The sequence below is a fragment of the Mauremys mutica genome, chromosome 2, assembly GCF_020497125.1.
Source record: "Mauremys mutica isolate MM-2020 ecotype Southern chromosome 2, ASM2049712v1, whole genome shotgun sequence".
Classification (NCBI taxonomy): Eukaryota; Metazoa; Chordata; order Testudines; family Geoemydidae; genus Mauremys; species Mauremys mutica.
Window position 1 is genome coordinate 225,258,856 of NC_059073.1, and position 24,272 is coordinate 225,283,127.

The window sequence follows — 24,272 nt, forward strand, 5'->3', positions numbered from 1 at the left end:
TTTCTTTTAGTCTTCTGGAACTTCCCAAGTGTTCCAAGATTTACTGAAAATCAACATTAATAGTCCATCTAGTTCTTTTAAAACTCTTGGATGCAAAGTATGTGGATCTGCTGATTTAAAAATATATAACTTTACTAGCTGCTGTTTAACATCCTCCTGAGATAATAGTACAATGGAAAGAGTATTGTTGTAGGATATGCCTATATCATCTGTTTGTTCCCCAAATACAGAACAGAAATATTTATTCAATACTTTTGCCTTTTCTGCAGTATTATTGATAATTCTACCATTTCCATCTAAAGGACCAATATCATTGCTAGGATTATTTTAGTTCCTAACATACTTAAAAAAAAAAACCCTCCTCCTTATTGTCCTTAACTCTGCTGGCCATAAATTTCTCCCTGTTGTGTCCCTTTGCTTCTCTTTTCATTTCTCTACAATTCCTAGCTTCTGATTTATATTATTTACTATCAACTTCCCCTTTCTCCAATAAATATTATATTTTAATTACCTCAAATTCCCTCTAAACCAGGTCATTTTAAAAAAACGAATATATCCTTCTTCCTTGATTGTGGGATTGCAGCTTTTCTGGGCTTTTAGTAAAGTGTTCCTAAACAATTCCAATAATCATTCACATTTTTCTGATAAAATTCTTCCTCCCAGCTAATTTGTCTCCTAATGGAGGGGAAGGCAGTATCTGTGAGGTAGTTGTATCTAAATCATGAAGGGTCTTGAAGATTAGTGGTTAAAAACTTGGTATGAATCTCTGAGTTGAGATTGAGCCACATTGCTGTATCTTTTTACTGAAATTAAAGTTACATGGACCATCCACTGTAGACATAAGCATCCAAATTCTAATCAGAGGTTTATTAAATTTAGACCATGAATTAGTGTTAATTATGTTAAGTGTTCTCTTCAGTTTGATAAGGGAAAGAATGTTTCTAGGATTTTTTTATTTTAAATCAACTTTATTTCTTAACCCTTAGATTGTATGGTCTTTTGCTTGCCTACTGGCTAGTCAAGGCTGGGTCATGGATGAATCCTATTTGGCTGAAGTTCAGTCCAAATGAGACAGAAATATTGTTAGTTGTGAGCTAGGGTAAGCAACCAGAAGGAATGACAATGATAATAACTGACACTGTTTAAGACACACTACATGTGTCTGCCTTTATTTACTACTTTTAATGATTCAGAGGTCTCATTGATTCCTGAGCTACTTCTAGTAGACACAATGACAGAAGTAGTCAAAGAATGCTTTTTCCAACTGCACTTGCCTAGAAGCTGACAGATGTGGATCTTGCCACAATTATCCAATTAATTGTAACCTCCAAATAGTATGATTTATAATGTGCTGCATGTGGGCCTACTCCTAAAGTGCATTTGGAAATTTAAACTAAAGATGTAGAACAGAGATCTAACCCCTCTAAACTGGGTTGTTTTTTAAAACAAATATGACTTTCTTCCTTGATTGTGGCTTTTGGGGCATCTAGTAAAGTGAACTTAAACAATTTCCAATTATCATTCACATTTTTCTGATTAAATTCTTCCCAGCTGATTTGGCTCATAATAAAGGGAAAGGTAGTGTCTGGAATCTGGTGGCTTAGGTGCCTAAGATGTTTTTTGAGGAGCTAGATGCCTGCCTTGCTTCACACAAAATGGTTGGAGGAAGAGGAAGTGATGCCCACCTTATCACTTTTAGCCCAGGGATTACAGCACTTGCCTGGGATATGGGATATGGTTCTGTCTTCATGCCACTCTATTCTGTTTGGAGTGCTAACAAAGTTTGTGGTACCACAACTCCTCTAATACCTGTGTTCAAGGAGCACAAACACTAGGATTCTGACTGCCTCCTGCTCATATGAGCAGAAGACAGGAAAAGCTCCCCACCTGCCCATCTTTGAGAACCCACACAAGAACCATCAGAATCAGATCTTTAAAGTGATGAAATTCTATCATGTAGATTTATTGTTGTTATATTTTCCATTGACTGCAACAGGCACTTTTCTTACAGGAAACAAGTATATTTGCCAAATGCAGTCAAAATGATGCATAACCCAAGTAAACGTCAGTAATGAGTATTCATGCACATCAGGGAATGTCTTATCAACCATCTTAATAAGCAGATATTTTCTAATAAACCTAACATACTCTGGGTAATTAATAATGTGATAGAAAGAGAAAAAGTAATTTTTTTGCAATGGTGTCATGCTCAAAATAGCCTGAAATTTCATCACATTATAAATAATTCTGCATCTTTCTTCTAAAGAACAAGGAAGAGTTATAAAATTACTGCAGAGACCATGATAATGGTATTCAGAGTGATGTTGACATCAGCCTGGTGGTTCTTGCCATCACTGAAACAGCAACAGTTACCATTTAATTCTAATGCAGTAATATAGCCTGGGGCTAAATAATACATTTTTGTTAGCAATTATTTAGCACAATCCCAAACTGCAAAATACATTTACATAATAATTTGTCTCTTCTAGAGCATACTTACAGGGAGTGTAACTGGAAGTAGAGGAAAGAAAATGGCTCCAAAAGGATGGAATGTTTGCATTACTTCAACTATGAATATACCAAAAGCCTTTAAATAAAAATAAAATATAAACAAGTTGCAGATTTTAAACAGTAAGTAGGCATGCATACAATATTTAACAACATTCCATCAAAGCTATTACCTTTTTATGTAATAGGAAATGTATGAATAGCAACGCATTTTCCTCAATCCTTCAGTATGCAAGGCTTGATTTATTTTAAATAATTGAAGTCCATGTGGAAGAATTTGACCGTGTACACATTGAGCCAAGCCATCCCTGGTGAAACCCCATTGACGTCAATTTGAACAGAGTCTATGATTCAACAGAGGATACATCTCTACTGCACACTTCATTTGGCAGTTTCTAGAGTATGTACTCAGGTAACCCCCAGCGCAAGTTTAAGTTGCAGTGTAGGTGGTGAGGTATGGCATATGTGAGTAGAATATAGTCATTCATGAAGGGGATGTACCTAAGTACCTACCGTAATGGCTCTCTACTCAGTGTTCCATGCTGCAAGAAAAGACTGTGGCAACAGGGAAAGGATCTGACAGCTCCCCAGTGCTAGAGCCTTTCCTCGCCAGAGGGAAAGACTCTGGTATCTCTCTGCTGCTGGAGTCTTCCTCTGATGCAGGTAAGGACTCTGGCAGTGGAAAAGGCTCCAGCAGCTCCCTGCTACTGGAGCCTTACCCCACCACAGGGAAAGGCTCTGGTAGTAGAGAAAGGCTTTAGCAGGGGGACGCAGTGGAGAAAGGTACAGCCTTTCACTGCTGTCTCCCCTGGCCAGAGCCTTTCACTGATGCACATAGCTACACCCTGCACTGTGGATTCAGCTTGTTTTTCACTGTGCATGTAGCTATGCATACCCTACACGCTGGAGACACACCAGGAAGGAATATGGCTTCTTCTCTGTCAGGAAGAACATTCAGCAAATCAATCAATTACTTAAAAAAATAAAACCTTTATAAATCAATGTTACATAACTTAAAAACATACTATTAGAAATCAAACTGGAAGTAAAACATAGAGTATATTCATACTGAGCAATGCTCTTTAAACTGTGGGTTTTTGAATAGATGAAGAGGACCAATTAGTGTTCCCTAGGAGGAGAAATTGGGTTTCATTAGGTCACCCGTGCCTCATCCTGCACTCATTTGCTTGTCCAGTGATAGTACTCTAGCCACTTTACCAAATAATGGGAAAAGCTGAATGCAGCACAGGCTGCAATAAATCCAGAAAATGACTATATGCTGACAAGCCAAGAACAGCATTTGTACAAACTGTTGAAGCTCTCTAGCTTCAATCGAAAATAGGATTTATTACATGTCATGTATATACAGGGCACCACACAGGGCAAACAATATTGTACTTCACCAGTATAACTATCTTTAGCTGAATCCTTAAATAGAAAAGTTGTTCCTGACTTGCCTTACTGCTTCTTTTATTTTTTTTCCCCACATCCCATTTCCTACTTCATTGTGGTTTGGCTCCTCTGAACCAGCACGTGTCACAACACTTACTGGTAACATCAAAAAATTGCAACGTTGCTTCCATTGTCCCTGTATTACAATCCTGCAGTGTGTATTAGACAGACAGACACAACATCATATTTTTTTGTTTTGCCTTTGTTGTTGGACAAGCAGCTCCTCAATCTGCCACATTAAGGTTGTTGCTTTATAGTCATTTCTTGTTCATATTTTGTTTTCAGGCAAAAAACAAACAAACAAACAAAAACCTTTAAACAGAGTAAGTTTCAGACACACACAAAAATAGATGCTGTTAAAAAGAAACCCTAAATACTTGAAAATACTGGAATATGAAATTAAATCTTCATTACCAGCTTTACCTCTGCCCAAAATATCCTCTTCATATACACTAGGGATTTTCCTTACTTGTTACTTGAAATGCAGTTCTGCTCTGGTAAAGTACATGAACTACAGCACTGTGGTTGGTCATGAGTGCCATACTGAGAAAACCAATCTCTTTTTCAATGTTTTCCCAATCTTTGTAAGGTCCATCTGCTTAGGTTTAAACTAGCTCTGGGCTTCTATTTGTTTGATGTGTCAGGTAGACAGGGCACAGAGAGATGGATAGTCTGTATGTGGGGAGTATGTATTTTTCAATCTGTATTGTGACATAAAAAGAACACAGGATAGCATCCTCCTTATTTCAGGAGGGTGCAGAGGGTCCAGTGGTTGTTTTGATCTGTAATGGGATGGTGGATGAGGCAGGGGTATAATCTCTGGTTTGTATGAAAGTAGGATGTTTTGGGACTATAATGGAGGGATAATCTGGTGGGTATAGAGTTCCAGTCCTATATAGACATGTTCTTTAGTACTTTGTAAGCTAGCATAAAGTATTTTGTTGGAGAAGGTGGTTATCTGTGTTCTGTGCTACATTTTGAGGGAGGGCTACTGGAGGGCAACCCTCTTTATATAGAAAGAGGGTTGGTTAGGATAGACCTTTAATAAGGTTTATTTAAAAAAAATACAAAAGTCCATTAACGTTAATATTATCAAACTTACTCCTAGATTAATTACAGATTTTACCAGACCATCACCTGGAACAACAGTTGCAGGGAGTGGGATGTGTGTGTGTGTGTGTGTGTGTGTGTGTGTGTGTGTGTGAGTATGTGAAGAACTGGTTGGAGTGTGTGGATTTCACTTGGTCAGTTGCATGCAAGCAAACAATATGTATTTTCATATGACTAAATTGTAGATGTATACATCTAGGAACAAAGAATGTAGGCCATACTTACATGATGGGAGACGCTTTCCTGGGAAGCAGTGACTCTGGGAAAGAACAGCAGAATATGAGCTCTCAGTGTGATGCTGTGGGCAAAAGGTCTATTGAAATCCTTGGATGCATAACAGTGGAATCTCAAGTAGGAAGAGAGAGGATATTTTACTGCTGCATTTGGCACTGATGCAACTGCTGCTGGAATACTGTTTCCAGTTCTGGTGTTCGCAATTCAAGAAGGATGTTGATACATGAGAGGTCAGAGGTTAGCCACAAGAATGGTTAAAGGATTAGAAAACATGCTTTATAGTGACAGAATCAAGGAGATCTATATATTTAGCACAACAAAGAGAAAGTTAAGGGTTGACTTGATCACAGTCTGTAAGTCTACTTGTTCCCACATGGGGAACAAATATTTGATAATGTGCTCTTCAGTATAGAACAGAAAGGTAAAATATGATCTAGTGCAGAGATGGGCAAACTACGGCCCGCGGGCCACATCTGGCCCATGGGACAGTCCTGCCCGGCCCTTGACATCCCAGCTGGGGAGGCTAGCCGTGGCCCCTCCCCCACTGTCCTCCCTTCCCCCGCCGCCAATCTGCCACACGGGCAGCGCTCTGGGTGGCGGGGTTGCACGCTCCTGCCGAGCAGCACTGTAGTGTGTCTGGCTCCAGCCGGGCGGTGTGGCTGCCGGACATGCTGCTCTGAGTGGCTTGGAAAGGGGGCTGGGACCGGGGGGGTTGGAGAAGGGGCAGGGGGTCCTGAGGGGAAGTCAGGGGACAGGGAGCAGGGGGCGGTTGTATGGGGTGGAGGTTCTGGGGGGCAGTCAGGGGACAGGGGGATTGGATTAGCATTGGAGTCCCGTGGGGGCCTGTCAGGGGACGAGGGTGTGGATAGGGATCAGGGGACGGGGACCAAGGGGGGTTGGATAGGGGTGGGGTCCCGGGAGGCAGTTAGGGGCATGGGGTCCCGGGAGGGGGTGGTTAGGGGACAAGGACCAGAGGGGGTTGGATGAGTGGGAAGTTCTGAGGGGGGCAGTCAGGGAGCAGGAAGTGGGAGGGGGCGGATAGGGGGAGGGGGCCAGGCTGTTTGGGGAGGCACAGCCTTCCCTACCCAGCCCTCCATACAATTTTGCAACCCCAATGTGGCCCTCGGGCCAAAAAGTTTGCCCACCCCGATCTAGTGGCTGGAAGTTGAAGCTAGACACATTCAGATTGGAAATAAAGCATACATTTTAAACAGTAAGAATAATTAACCATTGGAACAATTTACCCAAAATTGTGGTGCATTCTCCATCGCTGTCAATTTTTAAATCAAGATTTGATGTTTTTCTAAAAGGTCTGTTCTAGGAATTTTTTTGGGAAGTTCTATGGCCTGTGTTATACTGGAGGTCAGACTAGATGATCCCTTCTGGCCTTGGAATCTATGAACCACTTCAACTTCTCTGCACTCCACTTTCTCTACCTCTGCAGAACCCAAGAGACTTTCACTTTGATTGAATTTTACAAAAGCATCAGCAAACTGGAGTAAAGATGAATTAGAGAAAGGGAGATGTGTTGCTCCACATACTTTTGTCTGGTTTCTAATATTTCCTTTCTGTTCTGTCATTTCCTTACACCACATTACCAATTTAGGGCAACCACTGGAAACTGGGAGAAACAAACTTTCATGCATTTCGGTTGGAAAATAGCGCTTAGCAGGTAAAACACTGATTTCATTATATAGCATTTACTAAGAAATGTTGTATGCCAGACGTAGCTCCCAGTTTGTATCTTTAGCAAGGAGTGCCGATTTACTATTAAATCTTCCTATAGAAATTTCCTTCAAAACCTCATTAAAAGAATGGGATCTTGTATGAGGTTTTGTAGGAATTCTTTATACACTATCTAGAATCCTTAGACTGTCAAATAAAAAATGCTCAATTCAATCATTCTGTCCTGACAGTGCTTGTTATTTTATTTGAGAACTTATGTTTTCACGTCACATCCAGATTTAGTGCGCTAAGATGAATTGTGAGCGTCTCCTGGTATTCAGTATCTTTGTGCTGTCAGTTTGTGAGGGCCAGTGCTAAGAAGGTGAGGAGAAAAAAGGTTGTTTCTTCAATCAATTTCTAGAACTGGTGCTTTGTCCAAATCTTCACAAAGTTTTAGCTGTTGCTGATGTTCTAGGTGCACTCACAAGGGCAAGGCTGTATTTTAAGAAGTATGTCAAATCATTCAGCCCAGTACTGATGAAGGTTGAATGGAAAAATAACATTTTAAAAAGCTAAGAAAATTACAAACTTTTGGCCAGATTTTGATCTAGTTATTCTGGTGTTGATTCAGAGCAACTTCTGTGAAATCAATAGATTTACTTTGGCTTTACATTAGTGTAATTTACCTCAGAATTTGGTTCTCTGTGCTGAATTTCCATATGCTCACACAGGGAACCATAGACACTATTAGTGCCTTAATCATTCTCTTACTTATAGCAATATCAAAATGTGGTCAGGTTTAGATTGTCGATCCATACGGGTTTATTTCACTGTGCATTAAAAATGTAAAAGCCTTGTTGTCCCATCCCACAAAGATTTTCCACCTGGAACCAGGCTGTGGATGCCATTTGTAAAGCCAGTCCATCCCCATGGATCCACAGAAAATCAGGACCATCCCCAAGAAAGTCCTTTCTTTTGAGTTGACTCTGGGTCTCCAAGCAGCATAACTCATATTGAGTAATGCTGGCAGGATTCCCATAGCATGTGGCTGTTCTCAAGGGTCTTTTGAGTGGGACCTCCACCAAGTGTGAGGTGGAGTATGGAACATAATATAGCTAGAGGCTGAGAACATGGGGAGATGATGCACAATTCCTCTCCCGAGTTGTTCCCAGATTGCCCACTATGTGCTTCCTCCTTCTATCTGTGCCTGGAGCCGGGGGAATGCTGCTGCAGTGTAATGAAAGATATGTCCTTTCTAAAGTGAGGTACAGAGATCCATTTTTTCCATTTGTGGAGAGGATCCTTCCAATGGGAATCTTGTATGTCCGATTTGGCCCTATGACATGAACCAGTAGTGTCCTAATGGAACAGTTTCCTGTGCCAACATCCAGCTCTGGGCTGTTGAGATTTCAGTCATTTTTAAACAAATTTTGTCACAATGCCTTTGACTCTACTGGGCTTCTTGCTGAGACTTGGTGGTAATTTCATTAAATTAATCCTTTTAGTAATCTCCAAATTTCATTTTTATTGACTTTATTAAATGGGTTGAATTTTTTTGGTATTTGAAAAATAAGAAAGCCACTTTGGCCTTTCATAAATGTTATGGTTTTCTAAAATTGTAATTGAGTTTTATGGAAGGACTTTGGCAGTTATTTTTCGGCTAGTTGACTCAAATGGAATGATTTTAAAATATTTTTTAGTTCACTTGATACAATACTTCAGAAATGCATTAATTTTAAAGTATATGTATAGCTGAAAGGAAAGAAATTAATAGCTATACTGTCTGAGAGTCAGCATGCCAGTCATAGAGATATTTTGTTTTCTGTCACTCACTGAAGATAAATGTGATCTTTTGTTCTGTTTCAGTGCTGAACAAACAGCTGTAAAACATAAGCATCAACAAAATGAGAGAAAGGGAAAATTAGTTTGAGTAAGACACCCCAGTGCTTCAAAACAATCCTGTTATACTGAATTAGTTTAAAGAACAGTTCATTTCAAACTGGAAGTTTAATCAATTAGTTCTTTGGGGCAGAGACTGTCTTTTGGTTATGTACAATGCCTAACGCAGTGGGACCTGGATTCCTTATTAGGGTTCCTATGCAGTATGGTCACAAAAATAATGATTTATAATAGTTTAATATCTCAATTAACAGTTTTAACAAAGCCCAAGAATTACATAACTGCCTGGCAAACTTAAACATTATTTGAGTCATTGCACATTTTATTTCATGAGTTGTAGTGGTGGAATGGATAAGCCCTTATTAATTAGAAATTTATAATAGTTAATAGGACTCCAGGTAAGCTGATGATTTAACTTTTCAGGGGCTATCTTCTCAGTGGAACTTTTTAAATTTCTCTACAAAATACTGATTTTGTTGGAAACTTGGGTCAAGGTTTGGAGTTATTTTGAAACCCCAAATCCGGCAAAAATAAACAGCTTTTGAATTTAATTGCAATAGTTTCACATCAACTCTCTCTCAAAAAAGAGAGAATTAAGGCAAAGTGCTGATCTTTAAAATGAAAAGGAGCTACAAAAGATAAAGAAACTAAAAAAAACAGACCTTGGTGGTGAAGTGATACAGGTGGTGAAAGAGTGTGTATGTGAGGAAATTGAAGGATATGAGAAGAAAGAGGTGATGTATTGTTCCACTGAACTATACAAGCCACTCAGTAGATGCAGATATGTATTGCTGAACTGGGGGTGGGTGGGAAAGAGTGCATTATGCTTATGTTTAGTCAAGGTTTATGCATAGTGCTAAGAGCTGGTTCTTGGTGACTTCAGAGAAGCTAAGACCCATCTGGTAGGGTACAGTGGTAAAGTCTGAAATGGTCAGTTGTGTAGATCACATCTAATTTAATAAATCATGCCAGAATGAGAAGAGATTCCTCTTTTCCGTTTTGTTTTTGATTTTTGTGAACTAATTTTGGAGCAATTCTAGCAGTATGATATATAAAGAAATGCTGGCAAAAGTGCTTAATGTTTTTTAACTTGCTGCTGTTTTGCTTGGTCCTTTTCCTTCTCAGCCTTTTGTTTATGATACTCAGCTCCTGAGGGTTTTCTTTTTCCTCTTCCTGCCATGGGGCATTTGAATATTGTTATGTACTGTGCTCCCGACTGCAAGCATTATAGCATTAAGGATGGCTGACACACCCACCACATGGTTGGCGATTTAAACCACATTGCAGCCATCCCAACACATCTTTTCACTGCTTAAAGGTTCAATGATTAGTAACATACACTCACTTACCTATTAAAACAGTTAGTTACAGAATTTACACTGAAACAAAATGACCTTTTTTGATGTTATAACCCGACACAAGTTGTTTGGAAAATAATCCTCTTCCTCACGGTTACCCTCTTGGAGTGTGATGTCATCACTTTCATAGTCTATTAAACATTAACACTGTTACTTTTCTTTTATGGACCTTATTTATTACATGTGAACCAGTTATAACAAAGAAAAGTTCATAATTATACACCCCGATAATAACGATAACGTTTAGTAACGCTTAAAATACTTATATTTTGGATTTATAATGCTGAAAGACTTTATTATTTGGCACCAAGAAACACAATTTTCCACAGTATTTGCTTGATTCTTAACCATTTGCCTGCGACATGTGTTAAAATGACCGTTTGACATCTGCGCTCTACATGAATTTACGGCTATGCAATCTTGATGTATATTTGAGTTAGGTGTCCCTAGCATTGCAGCTCTTGCCTTTTAAGTCCTTTACCAGGCCATTTATCTGGTCACTGGCTGCACTCCCTATGAAGTACCTGCACTGAACATCCACCACAAGGAGGCGCCAGCCATTTGCTTGGCTGCCTCCCTCCCAACCCGCTGGGTTCCCAGACATCTGCAAATGGCCTCTTAGCTAGCAGCCCTACTGGGGAGAAAGAACCCATTGTCCCATCAATGATTGTCAAGGGACACCAGCAGCTTCATTGTCCTTGACCTGGTACTGCAGCAACCGCCCTTAATGGAGGGCCACATAGGCGACCCAGTCTCTGGATCCTTGTATTGACAAGACTCCTTAAAAGAAAACAAAATAAACAACTTGTAATTTGGAGCCAAAAAATCTGCATTTCACCAGCCACATGACATTCCGAGGTTCCAGGCAAACTGGAAATGAGAAAAGGCATCTGCTATGCCATTATCCATGCCCAGCACGTGACTGGAAGAAAAGACAGATGTTTAAGGTTAAGCATTGGAGAACAAATGCCCTTACCAACTTTCCAATCCTGTGCAATCTGGAAGTTTGGTGACTGATAACCTGTACCACTGCCACATTGTCGCACCAATGGCACACCCGTATATTAGACCCAAATTAATAACCATTTGTACCTCCACAATGATACCCCCTTAAATTGACTTAGAAAACTTTTCCACACCAACAAGTCTTACTACATCTGTGTAGTGACTCGTATGTAATTGTGTGGTCTGGCTATGCCAGCTGTTGCCGCTGCCAGACAGGCACAAAAAAGCCCGCCCCGGGGCAACAACCCTGCAAGCAAAGTTCAGCTTAAAGCCCAGGTAGGTTAATGTCATGAAAGGGCCTTCTGTTTTGTCCTTCGCTAGGGGTTTCCGCAACTTTTTAGCCAGGGCCTGAAATGTGTCCAACAAGTGAAAACACTCATTTGACCCAGCTCGCCCTGCGAACAAAATTGTGCAAATAATGCACTATTTGGTTTAGTCCCACTGACTGCACTACTGCCAAGTGCAACATTGTACTACATTTCTGAAAAGCTGCACAGGATACTGAACAGCCCATGGATATAGCCTTGTCGAAATAAAATTGCTGGCGGTAGGCGTCTTAAACAACCACCATTATTAAATGCCCAGCAAATACTATTAAATCCCTGGAGACCCTTTTTGGGTTTGTTGCAGTACGAACAAACCCCTGGCCCCCTTGGTGTTATGCCCTTGAACCACAGTGTGTGATGCCACCTTATTCCAGTTTGTGTTGCTGCCCGTAATGGAAACTGCTTATGACATGCCTCCAAACATATTGGGTGCACACCTAAATTATATTCGTATAATTAACAAAGCCGGCCTGCTGTCTAGGTAGGCCTGTACCATAACACCCACCTAGACGACGAGGGCAGCCTCTCAATTTTTTCATGTTCTAGGCACCCTTGGCTTCTTGGGCATACATCTCATTATCCCCTAAAATTCAGCACATATATCAAGATCTTGCTTGCCTTACCCACAGATATCACCATAAAATTCACCAAGACTACTCACATAAGGCAGGGAAGGAAGGATTTAGCATTTCACTTCATTCTGCACAATCAAGTGGCATGCAGTGGTAAATTACTAAATTCTAGTAAATTCACCAGTTCAGAGAATGCTGCCTAAAGTGACTAAGATGTGACTTCTGGACCCGCGGTTTAGGAAAAACTGAGTTTTTCAAGTATTTTATTTAACTCTATTGTTGTGGTTTTTAAGTCTGTCTATCTATCTATCTATCTATCTATCTATCTATCTATCTATCTATCTATCTATCTATCTGATTCTTTGGAATCTTAAACAGTGTTTTTGATTTTTCCTTGCAATTTTCCTTTATGTTATTAAATTAGGATAGAAAAGCTATGGGCCAAATTCAGCCCTTGTAGAAGTTGAGTGCTTACATTAGGGCTGATTTTTTTGGATCAAAGTTACAAATCTGAGAATACGTCAGACATGTATTTTTAAGTATATAAGGTCCTTAGAGCAGGAACTGTGCCTTCTGTACTTGTATAGCACCGAGCATATTGTGAGAAATACATAATAGTGATGATAATTGACTTTCAGTATTATAATGTGTTTCTCACGGAGAGGCTCTGCTCTGTCCATGAGCATTTAGTGCTATATTATTTCTGGGAAAAATATCAACATCATTGCTTTAGATTATTTCTTGCCATACTTTTAAAATAAAAGAGGTAGTTCAAGTAAATGCAAAGGCAGCCCTAAAGATTCTTATTGGTGTTTTTCTAAGGTGAACCGTTGATATGCTTCTTTGTATTTTATGGTTACTAGGACATCATTCTGGTTCTGATGCAAAGGTGGGTACTGAAAATACACAGCCATCACACTGTAAACACCCTGGTTGAAATTCAGTTCTATGCAGGGAGTCAGTGCAAGGCCCATGTTCAGCTTAAATGGCATTTGCCAAATCTTCCAAGACACTGAACACGCTCAACTAACAGTGACAACTAAGGGAGATGAACATACTCAGTACTTTTCATGACAAGCTTAGCATCCTGCAGGATCTGGGCCAGGGAGTTTAACTAAATGGCTTAAAATCAGCATCTGGAATTTAATGAAAACCAATATTTCCACATACATATTTTAACAAAGAAACAATAAATGGTTGCTGTTCTTATCTTTCAGTTATTCGTAGATTTAACTGTGGCGTCTCAGTCTCTTTGCATAAAAATTGCCATTGCTATAAATCAGGTCAGCCAAAAGAGAGGTACACTAGAAGGAGTGGCGCACAATACAAAGCAAAAAGTGTTTTACTCATGTTGCACATCTGTGATACTGCTTTACTTAAATCTGTCCTGCTACTTGACATTTACTTCTCCAGAGTGCACCTTGGAGAATGGTTTGTCATTGTGCTGACTTTTGTTTATAAACATGAGTATATTAAATTCAAATAACTACATCAATAGGTCATTATGACTAAGATTTACACACATAAAAGTCAGGAAACTTCAGAAGAATGGTTTCCACAATAACCATAACTTGTCCTGTTGCTCATACGGAGTATAGTGTTTTGTCTTACACCCTGCATAGGGATTTGTGGGTTATTAAGCACTCTTAAATCATCAGATAGGATAATCTGTTTGCTGTTTCACATGCAGCATCAAATTCTGCTGAAATTTTAATTTCCCTAGCCATATAAGATTGCGAAATCAGTTGATAACATCAGTGAAATAAATATGATAAGAAAATACTATCCCTCGTGTTTTTTTCTTTCTCCCTCTCCTTGCTAATGCACTTGTGGGAATCCTTCTCCTTCCACACTGATCATGTCTGCCTGATAGGGGAATACCGCTGTTTATGACACTATGCAGGAACCCAGGCAGAGCTAGCGGACCACTGATCACCATGCTTCTTCCCATGAAGGCCTAGCAGCATGAGACGGGCAATTGTGTCTTGCCTCATACCACTTTAAAGTATTTGCAGAGGCAGAGATTTTTCACAGAACTGTATAGATTCTGTGGAAAATACAATGTAATCAATGCAATGTGGATGAGTTACTGTGGCTGTGGGAATGATAACTTGCAATTTCTTGACTATTTTATATGTAAAATCTCCACTCTAATATTGCACTAATGATTTTTTTGGATTTGATATACTTGGTTTTTATTTTAAAAGAGAGTAAGAAAGTTGTCAGTGCATCAGATGTTTTGTTATATTAATAAATTTAGATTTATAAAATGCATGCCCTCTACCTGACCAAGGCAACATGCACATAATATAAGGAAAACACACTCACATCTGTCTTTTAAAGGCAGAGAAGGCAAAAAAGGAAAACCTCATAAAAAACAAAACAAAACAAATCAAACAAAAATACCTTCATAGGACTCATATCCCCAAGTCCGCTAGCAAATGCCTGAGAAAAAACATGCACACGATCAATAGAGATATACACAGATATACACATATTCAATCTATATATCTATACATACATTTCCTGAATTCTGGTGTTTTGCATCCTAGGGTTCATTGCATCTTACTTATACTTCTCCTTTAAGATGATCCAGGAATCTTGCAAAGAGCGATTTTTTTTCTTATTTTTAAACAAGGAATTCTTATGTTTTCTATTTTTTACAGTATGGATATTTGTCTGCATGGATTCTGCATGTATATGCTTTTGTACTGCTGAAGGTTGAGTTTTGCTGCAACAAATGTTGTTTAGAAAAACTTCTGTGGCATTTGGTCTCATTGAGGGCTAGACTATACCCATGCCAAGTTTCAAGTTTTACAAAATATATTTTGAGTTATCAGCATGCAAAAGGGTCTGAAAAAATATGAAGTGATGAAAAATATCCTTTAATCGAGACTCAAGTAACTGAAAAATCAATAAAAGTAATTTTAACAAGCCGTCTCCATTAAAATCACCTTGAGGGTAAACACATGCAGGAGAGATTTCAGCCCTACGGGAAATATCTTTTAGAAAGTTACAGAAGTGATTCACTGAAAGTTTCTTCTCATCAGCCATAACTAGTTTCACTAGCACAATGCTATAATGTAGTCTGCATTCTGTGTCTAAAAACTATTATGTGTTGAATAGCTGCCAGGTGCATTAGCTTTGTCAATTTAACAGAGATTTGTTGTAAGTGAAGCTGCCTGCTTCATAAGAAGTTCAGATAGAGCCTTGACACTTAATCTAAGTACTGTAGCTACAGGGATTTTCCTGGAGGTAATTTAGAGTGATTATTAGTTGATTAAAGTGGTTCTTTGTGTCAGCTTCAATCATGAATTGGCCTTATATGTACCAGAGTTGGAATTTATCATTCTGATTAATATTGGTGTTCAACTGAATATTTTCCACATAAATTGCAAAGAGTAGCTTGGTAACCTTCCCTCACAATTTGTAATAAAATCCTTCACAGTAGCTGTGTGTTCATCTCCTGCACAGAGCAGCTAAGTATTAAATTTAAAATAGTATCCTCTCATCTTCTTTTTTAAAAATGGAATTCCGTGTGCAGAAAATTGGCAGTATTCTGAGTAATCTCATGAAATATAAATAGGCATTCCCCAATATGTTTTTGACACATCTAAATTTCCGGTAATACAACTGAGTTGGATAACATCATATTAACTATAAAAAGTAGAGTTCCATTTCAAATTGGAATTTCTTTCTTTCTTTCTTTCTTTCTTTCTTTCTTTCTTTCTTTCTTTCTTTCTTTCTTTCTTTCTTTCTTTCTTTCTTTCTTGAATTCCAGTTTCTGGTCAACTCTACCAATGTCTCTTTCCTGGGCAGTTTCAATTAATTTAGAATCCAGAAAGATATCCAAATAATCAAATTATTCCTATGTGCATTAACTTTCTTTATCAGCTTGGAATTTCATCTGCCAGTATGTTGACTATTTACATAATTCTTCACAGTCAAATCTGGTCTTGGCTAACCTGCAAATTTTGTCACCTCACTACTTGCCAACTTGTCAAGATAACAACAGTCTATTAAACAACACCTGCTCTAGAACATAATCTTCTGCCATGACAAAAAATGATAATGTCTTTGTTTGGTCAGTTTCTGACCATGACAAAAGTTTAATTCTTATCCCCTGAATGAACTCTCAGTGTTGATCCCTATAGTCCTCTATCAATAAGGAATGTACACTTTCTATATCCAATGATTTGTTTGTTTTTTTATTTTCTCCAAATACTTGTTTGTCATTGTTCCTGTTTCTTTCGTGCAACTGCTTCCAGACCATAAAGTAATAATATTAGGACCCTGGTTTGATACATTTTTACTTTAGTACCTAACATCATAATTTTTGTCAGTAATTTAATCAATTTCTGTGGAACACTTATTGCTAAGGTATATCTCCATTTACCTCATCCTTGATGAAATTGTTGGCACTGATCAAACTTCCTAGGTACACATAAGATTTTGCTTGTTCTATGACTTCGCAGCTGCATTTCAATACTTCATGTATTGTCCCTTTTCCAACATGTAACCACTTCATCTTCTTGGCATTTATTGTAAGTCCAAGTATACTACACCAATTTAAAAGGTAGTGAAGAGAATCATCATTAATTCAGATGACATCAGAAGGCAGGAGCCAGTAGAGATGAAAGTTATTTGAAAGATGGCAGGTGTAAAGTGGAATGATTTTAAGACAAATGAAGATGTTAGAAGGAGAGTAGAATAAAAAAGAGTAGAAGAAAAACAGATGAGAGGAGGCCAAAGAAAATAATGCAAACACAATCAAAATCAGTCTGACCTAAAGGCTGACCACTGACTAGAGGTTGGGACATTGTACACAGAGACATGACCAGGCTGGGCTCGGGGTATGTCTACACTACGGGATTATTCCGATTTTACATAAACCGGTTTTGTAAAACAGATTGTATAAAGTCGAGTGCATGTGGCCACACTAAGCACATTAATTCGGCGGTGTGCGTCCATGTACCGAGGCTAGCGTCGATTTCCGGAGCATTGCACTGTGGGTAGCTATCCCATAGTTCCCGCAGTCTCCCCCACCCATTGGAATTCTGGGTTGAGTTCCCAATGCAAAAACAGTGTTGCGGGTGATTCTTGGTAAATGTCGTCACTCAATCCTTCCTCCGTGAAAGCAATGGCAGACAATCATTTTGCACCCTTTTTCCCTGGATCGGGAGCTCAGCCAAGAATGCAAATGCTTTTCAGAGACTGCGGGGACTGTGGGATAGCTGGAGTCCTCAGTACCCCCTCGCTCCCTCCATGAGCGTCCATTTGATTCTTTGGCTTTCCGTTATGCTTGTCACACAGCACTGTTCACGGGGCTTTTCCTGTCTACCTGGCCAGTGCATCCGAGTTCAGATTGCTTTCCAGAGTGGTCACAATGATGCACTGTGGGATACCACCCGGAGGCCAATACCATCGATTTGCGGCCACACTAACCCTAATCCGACATGGCAATACCGATTTCAGCGCTACTACTCTCGTCGGGGAGGAGTACAGAAATCGGTTTAAAGAGCCCTTTATATCGATATAAAGGGCCTCGTTGTGTGGACGGATGCAGGGTTAAATCGGTTTAATGCTGCTAAATTCGGTTTAAACGTGTAGTGTAGACCAGGCCTCAGTGGAGGAATAAATCATGGAAAGAAATGAATGGCAATGATGTATTGCTGTCCATGTCTACAAAGATGCTCTGGTATGAAAGAAGAAGATTATTTATGTAAGCTCTGTCTTTTTCAATTTGTCCTCATTGATACTCACAAACACGTCCGGTACAGATGCATTATTAATGTTCTCCTTATCAAATACAGATGCAAATAAAACATTTAGTTCTTCAACCATTTCTTATTTATGTTCTGTGAAATTCTTTACTTTTATGCCCTGTTAACAGCCTCACAGGTTCTCTAACTTATTTTTAATTTTTTTTTAAATTTTATTCCATCACTTTTCAATGTACATTTTATTTTTTGTGTAGTTTTCTAGGTTTGTAATTCATGAATTATTTATCTTGATGTTTCTCTGAAAAATGAGTGGCAGGTAGATGATCTGGGTTTTTGCACCAGTGTCAGGTGAATATTGGATATTCAATAATTCCCCCCCATTTCCATATTTTCTATTTTTTATATTCACATGTGAGTACTCATTGCCAATTCTGATGAAGGGATAGGAAGGAAATCTCTTTGGCTAAAAGATTCTCTAAAGCACATAACTGTTTATAGATTCTGATCTCTTTAAAAGTTTATGAGCTATCAAGAAAAAATAGATTGGGACTGGCTCCTGTGAAGTTGAGGAAAAAGAAAACAGTTTATTAAAAATGGAAACATATAACAAGTTCTCTGACATTTTCTGATAAGTTTAACACGCTTTTGATGTAGAGAGAGAGGCAGGATACTTTTAACTATGTCTTGATAAACCTGAATATATAATATTGTGGGATACATATAAGGTGTGTTTTGTGGAACAATGAATTGGGAAAATCTGTCAATTGAAATATCTCTCCCTTTCATATATTGGATTTGGAACTCTGCATTGATAAATGATTGATTATACTGCAATTGGTGCCATGCTACCCAAAATGACAATATATTACAGTTCAGCCAGCATTTTCTGAAAAATGACTAGTGATTTTGGGTGCATCAAGTTTTGGGTGCCCAGCCTGAGGTGCTTTAAAAGGAGTTGATTTTCAGAGTGGGCGTTCTCATTCTTGCCTGCATACTTATACCTGCCTCTGGAAATTTCCATTACATGCATCTGATGAAGTGGGTCTTCACCCACGAAAACTCATGCTCCAATACATCTGTTAGTCTATAAGGTGCCACAGGACTCTTTGTTGCTTTTGACAAATCCAGACTAACACGGCTACCCCTCTGATACTCTGAAAATAAGGTGTCTCAAACAGGACACTCAAAAAATTCATTTAAAAAAATCTTGTCCTTTGTGTATAATTGGTGCCATCTGATTCAGACAAACAAAGAAAATGTGGACATAGCTTATTTTGCAGTGGAGATTTCTTATGGCTAATTCCCTTCTCAATCCCATTCCACTCACAGAATTCCAGGTTCTCATAGGAGCCTGCTTCCCTCCACCCTATTTTTTCCTCACACCCCCATCCCCACACAAAGATCTAGCCTCCCCACGCCCTTTCCTATAAAACAAGAAATAGGAATCTTTAGGAGGGGCTGCTCAAAAGACATCACTCTGCAGTAATGCTGGCTGGGAATTTTTCAATAAAATGTTTTTTTGTTGGAAAATACCAATTAATCAAAACGGAAAGTTTCATGAGAAAAGGTTAGTTTTGACAAAGCTCTTTTTGGGATGCTTCTCACATCCAGTGTGAAATATCTGGTGTGAGAGAGCCACAAATAGCCTAGTGGTTAGGGCAGACCAGGGACTCACACCTGTGTCCCCCACATTGCAGTTGAGTCCCTTAACCACAGGGATATTCTGAGGCAGGGACTTGCTCTTTTTTGTGAAGGGTCCCAGTTTTGTCCTTATGGGGAACTGGAAAGTTTTTGAAAACTTTTGCAGGATGGGAAATTTTTCCCACCCAGATCTATTCTGGAGCAGCATTATCTTTTCATGAATCTCATCGATGTATAAAGTGGACTTCAATTGTATATCGCTCTTGCAAATATTGGGCCATAATATTGGCACAAAGGGGTAGACATTATATAAATGCATCCCAGTGAGATTCACTTCATGAAAGAGGTTTGAATTTCTCTTGGGAGGAGGTGGCTTTACTTGCAGTGAGGGCTATAGTGAAATAGCTGATCCCCTTAGTTTTGGCCACTTTTTTGGTCAGTGACCAAAAAGAAAAACAAAACAACAAAACAAAAAATGGAAGCAATTCTGTTGACCTGAGAGAAGGATGACACCTGGGATAGGGCCAGCCAGATTGAAAAGAGTTGGGAGTCCTATAGAAAGGTTCAGGTTCAGTCTAAGGCAAAGGTGGCAAAAATAGTATCAATGGGCTGTCTAAGCATTGGACTATATCCATTTTGTATATTTAGCTTTTCCTTTCTTCTACTTTACTTTTTCTATTATTCTGACTTATCATCAGAACCATGATTTAGTTGACGTTGAGTGACCAGACTCGTTAGTTACATGCTAAGGACAAGAAAATGCCTGGTATTTTTTTCTGCTTTGGACATGAAGATTATTTTTAAAATGCATTGAAAATTCTTTCAGCTGAATAAGTGAATTGGCTGCTTTTTGTTAGAACAGTTTCATTTTTAACTTTGATTTTTTTTTCATTACTTGTACATAAGCCAATTATTCATGGAGTCAGAGGACTCAAAAATTGAGTTCATCTCTGGTTAAAAAGAATTAGCTCTGAATCAGACTGAAGCAGTTATAATTGTGAGATAATCCAGTTATTGTCTTCTGTGATATTCAACTCTGAGCCAGCACAAAACCTACACATCAGTTCAGTCCCACTCAAGAACCATTTAAGCCCTACTTTAAGTGTTGTATAGCTCATACGCTGTCTCCTTTCACTGGAATGAATTTCATGTGAATGCAGTTAGAATTTTGTCACAAGAAAATAAAAAAACTGCTGGGAAAGGGAGTTAATTTTACCTCCTATTGTGTAATTCTCTTCAGCATTGTTAGCTCCGTTGCCAGTATTTTCTAATTCTGGGGTTACAGATTTTTGCCACAGAATGTATCTGCCATAGAGATTTTCAGCTCTATGGTGCCTCCTTAGGAAGCACCAGTGAAGTGCTTTCAATACTTTGTAACCCTTTTATTTTATGGATGTCATGCTTTTTTCCCCTATATTCCCTAGCAAGCAAAGGGGTGTTGATTTGCTTTACAATAATATTTATGTGTTCCCAAGGATTCCATACTGAAATTGTAGCAATTTATTACAAAATCTGCCTCTAAATTCTACACACATCTAAACCTCCTATTTATTATTCTGCCATAACAAGTCACACAAATGTTCCCACACAGAATATTGGCAAAATATCAGCACAGTCAAAAATAAAAGGTGGTAGGGGATGTGGTCTGATGAAAAAATTCAAAGAGTCAGGGTAAGGACAAAGTACTGTGCTGTCTGACAACTCAAAGTATTACAGAGAAAAAGAACAGCAAGGGATCCTATTTTCTTCCTTATGTAGCAATAATTCCTGTAGATAGAAGGTCCCCAAAATTGTGGATCTTGTGCATCTCAGAAATCTGAGCATAAGTGGATCTCCTATCTGTAAATGAGATTGTACCATGGAGAACAGATGCCTTTCCCCAAAGTCTGTGAAGTCAGTTAATTATTTATTATTTATTATTATTTATTTATTCATTCTATTCAGGCTTTTATACTGCATTGTAATAGCTGGACACCTTCTTGTAGTGCATTAAGCAGTGCAACTTTTGTCTGTCACATGTGGTTTGTTCTATTTTTTCTCCTCTCCCTAGATGGAATATTGTGAGCAGTGTGGGTTCTTTTAATAAATTATATGTGCACTTTGCTATGTGTTTATAGTAGCGAAAACACTTGGAATGAAAAGTGGTTAGGATTTTGATGCTTAGTTCCTGTGGAGGTTGATTCTACATGCCCAGTTCAGCCTCTGCGAAGTCTGTTTCCTGCACAAAAGAGCTCTATTCTAGTAGCAGACAGCTCCATTGTGCCTGAGGAGTGGTGTTATCAACCATGTTCATCATCCCAGGGCTTTAGGCCATCTTTTAGGCATCAGAAGCCCAGTCTATTGAGTGCAATATGATCTGCTTGCAATAGCCCGTATGGCCTGGGGAGGTGTGTTGCTGCATTCTCTACTAGCTGCAGTTTTCTGAGGACTGATGGCTTTGTGTCAAGGTAGACTGCATTCATGCAGTTCAGCCCACAGTGAAGAAGGCTTTAATTACAGAGGTCATATCATTGTCCACCAGGATAGCATGACACCCTTGCTAGCTGCAAATGGTAGATTGAGTTATTTGTGGTCTCTGTTGTGTGAGAGCAAGGAATTGGCAATGGGTCCAGGAGCAATACTAAACTTCAGACTGACTTGGCCAATTGTGGATGTGCCACTGCCAAAGTTACTTCTTTAGCTCAAATGTTAGAGGCATGTTCTATTAAAGCTGAAGGTCCCAGGTTCAATTCACATTAACCAATGGCATGGAGTATTCATCCTTTTTTGTTATAGTACTGCCTACTATGTGCTAGGGCTCCGATACTCAAAGGTATTTAGACTAGGACTGTTGATTAATCACAGTTAACTCACACAATTAAAAAATTATTAAAAAAAATAATCGTGATTATTTGCAGTTTTAATCACACCATTAAACAATAGAATACCAATTGAAATTTATTAAATATTTTTGGATGTTTTTCTACATTTTCAAATATATTGATTTCATTTACAACACAAATATAAAGTGTACAGTGCTCACTTTATATTACTTTTGATTGCAAATATTTGCATTGTAAAAATGATAAACAAAAGAAATAGTATTTTTCAATTCAGCTCATACAAGTACGGTAGTACACTCTATAGTGAAAGTGCAACTCTTTTTGTTACATAACTGCACTCATTAACAAAATAATGTAAAGGGAAACAAGTTTGTTTACATTTACGGGAGACAATGCTGCCCACTTCTTATTTACAATGTCACCTGAAAGTGAGAAAAGGTGTTTGCATGGCACTTTTGTAGCCAGCATTGCAAAGTCTTTACGTGTCAGATATGCTAAACATTCATATGCCTCTTCATGCTTTCACCACCAATCCAGAGGACATGCTTCCATGCTGATGATGCTTGCTTAAAAAATGCTGTCATAAACAGATAGTTAAGGGTTAATGCCTCTTTTACCTGTAAAGGGTTAAGAAGTTCACCTAGCCTAGCTGACACCTGACCAGAGGAACCAATGGGGGAACAAGATGTTTCAAAAGGAAGGAGGGAAGTTTCCTTTGTTTAGAGTCAGTTTCAGTTTCAGCCGGAGTGAAAAAGATCAAGGAACCAGCCTCTTATGAGAGTAGTAAGTTTTAGAAAAGAATAAATAGGTTTATGTTTATTTTCTTTTGTAACTTGTCTTTGTGCAATTAGGGGAATAATCAAATTTGGGTATTCTTGTGTGTACTAAGGTTTTTGCCCAGGGGAACATCTTGTGTTTTAAATCTGTTGTCTGTGAGATCAGCTTGTATGCTATCTCCCAGAGGTTGTTTTTTTTTTTACCTTTCTTTTCTTTAATTAAAAGCCTTCTTTTTAAGAACCTGATTGATTTTTCCCTGTTTTTTAGATCCAAGGGGATTGGAACTGGACTCACCAGGGATTGGGGTGGGGTGGGGGAAGGGATGGGGAAGGAGTAATTCTTCCTTGTTTTAAGATCTAAGAGGTTTGGATCAGTGTTCACCAGGGAATTGGTGGAGGAGTCTCTCAAGGCTACCCAGGGAGGGGAAGGTTTTGGGGAAGGTTTTGGGGGGGAAGACAGAGTTTTCCAGATGACTCAAACATTTGGATGGTGGCAGCAAAACCAGATCTAAGCTGGTAATTAAGCTTAGGAGCTTCACAATTTGTGGTATGGTAGTCTAGGATGATGATCCAGCATATGTTGTTTAATTTAAGAACACTTTCACCACAGGTTTGACAAAACACAAAGAAGGTTCCAATATCAGAGTACTGCGGGAGGTCCACCGGAGCCGCGGGACCAGCAGACCCTCCGCAGGCACGTCTGCGGGAGGTCCACCGGAGCCGCCTGCCACCCTTCCGGCGACTGGCAGAGCGCCCCCTGTGGCATGCCGCCCCAAGCATGCGCTTGGCATGCTGGGGCCTGGAGCCATCCCTGATGTCAAAGCAGTGACAAATGCCCAGGAAGGTTTAGGAAAATTTTCTGTGGTATGCATCATGTAGCTGTAACATGGTTGTCAAAATTGCATGCTAACAACACAAGATCAGACTCCTTTATCAGTAAATGCAGGAACAGTGACAGTATATGGGTCAGACTAAATACTGAAATTGTTTTCACAGATACCAATGCTGCCTCTAGCTGTGAGTGCACCAACTGTTACACGGAATTCAAAGGAATGGCCAACTGTCCGAGACTCTGTTTTATCCCTATCAGTCAATTCAAACATTTTAATAATGTGTTAAAAGTTTCTTTCAGACCTGTATGATTGTAGCTAGATGTTCTTGCAAAGGGCTGTCTGCAAATT

The 24,272-nt window shown here is 39.0% G+C and overlaps 1 protein-coding gene across 3 annotated transcripts in view; it reads left to right on the forward strand.

Moving 5' to 3' along the window:
• The window catches only part of ZNF385D (zinc finger protein 385D), a 922,283-nt gene that overhangs the window by 373,634 nt on the left and 524,377 nt on the right, over nt 1-24,272 (forward strand). Inside the window, exon 8 of one of the 3 annotated variants that reach the window (XM_045007121.1) lies at nt 6,911-6,976. The exons of the other annotated variants lie outside the window; for them this stretch is intronic. The gene's annotated coding sequence lies outside the window, so the exon portion shown is untranslated. The remainder of the gene's footprint in view (nt 1-6,910; nt 6,977-24,272) is intronic. 3 annotated transcript variants of the gene reach the window in all.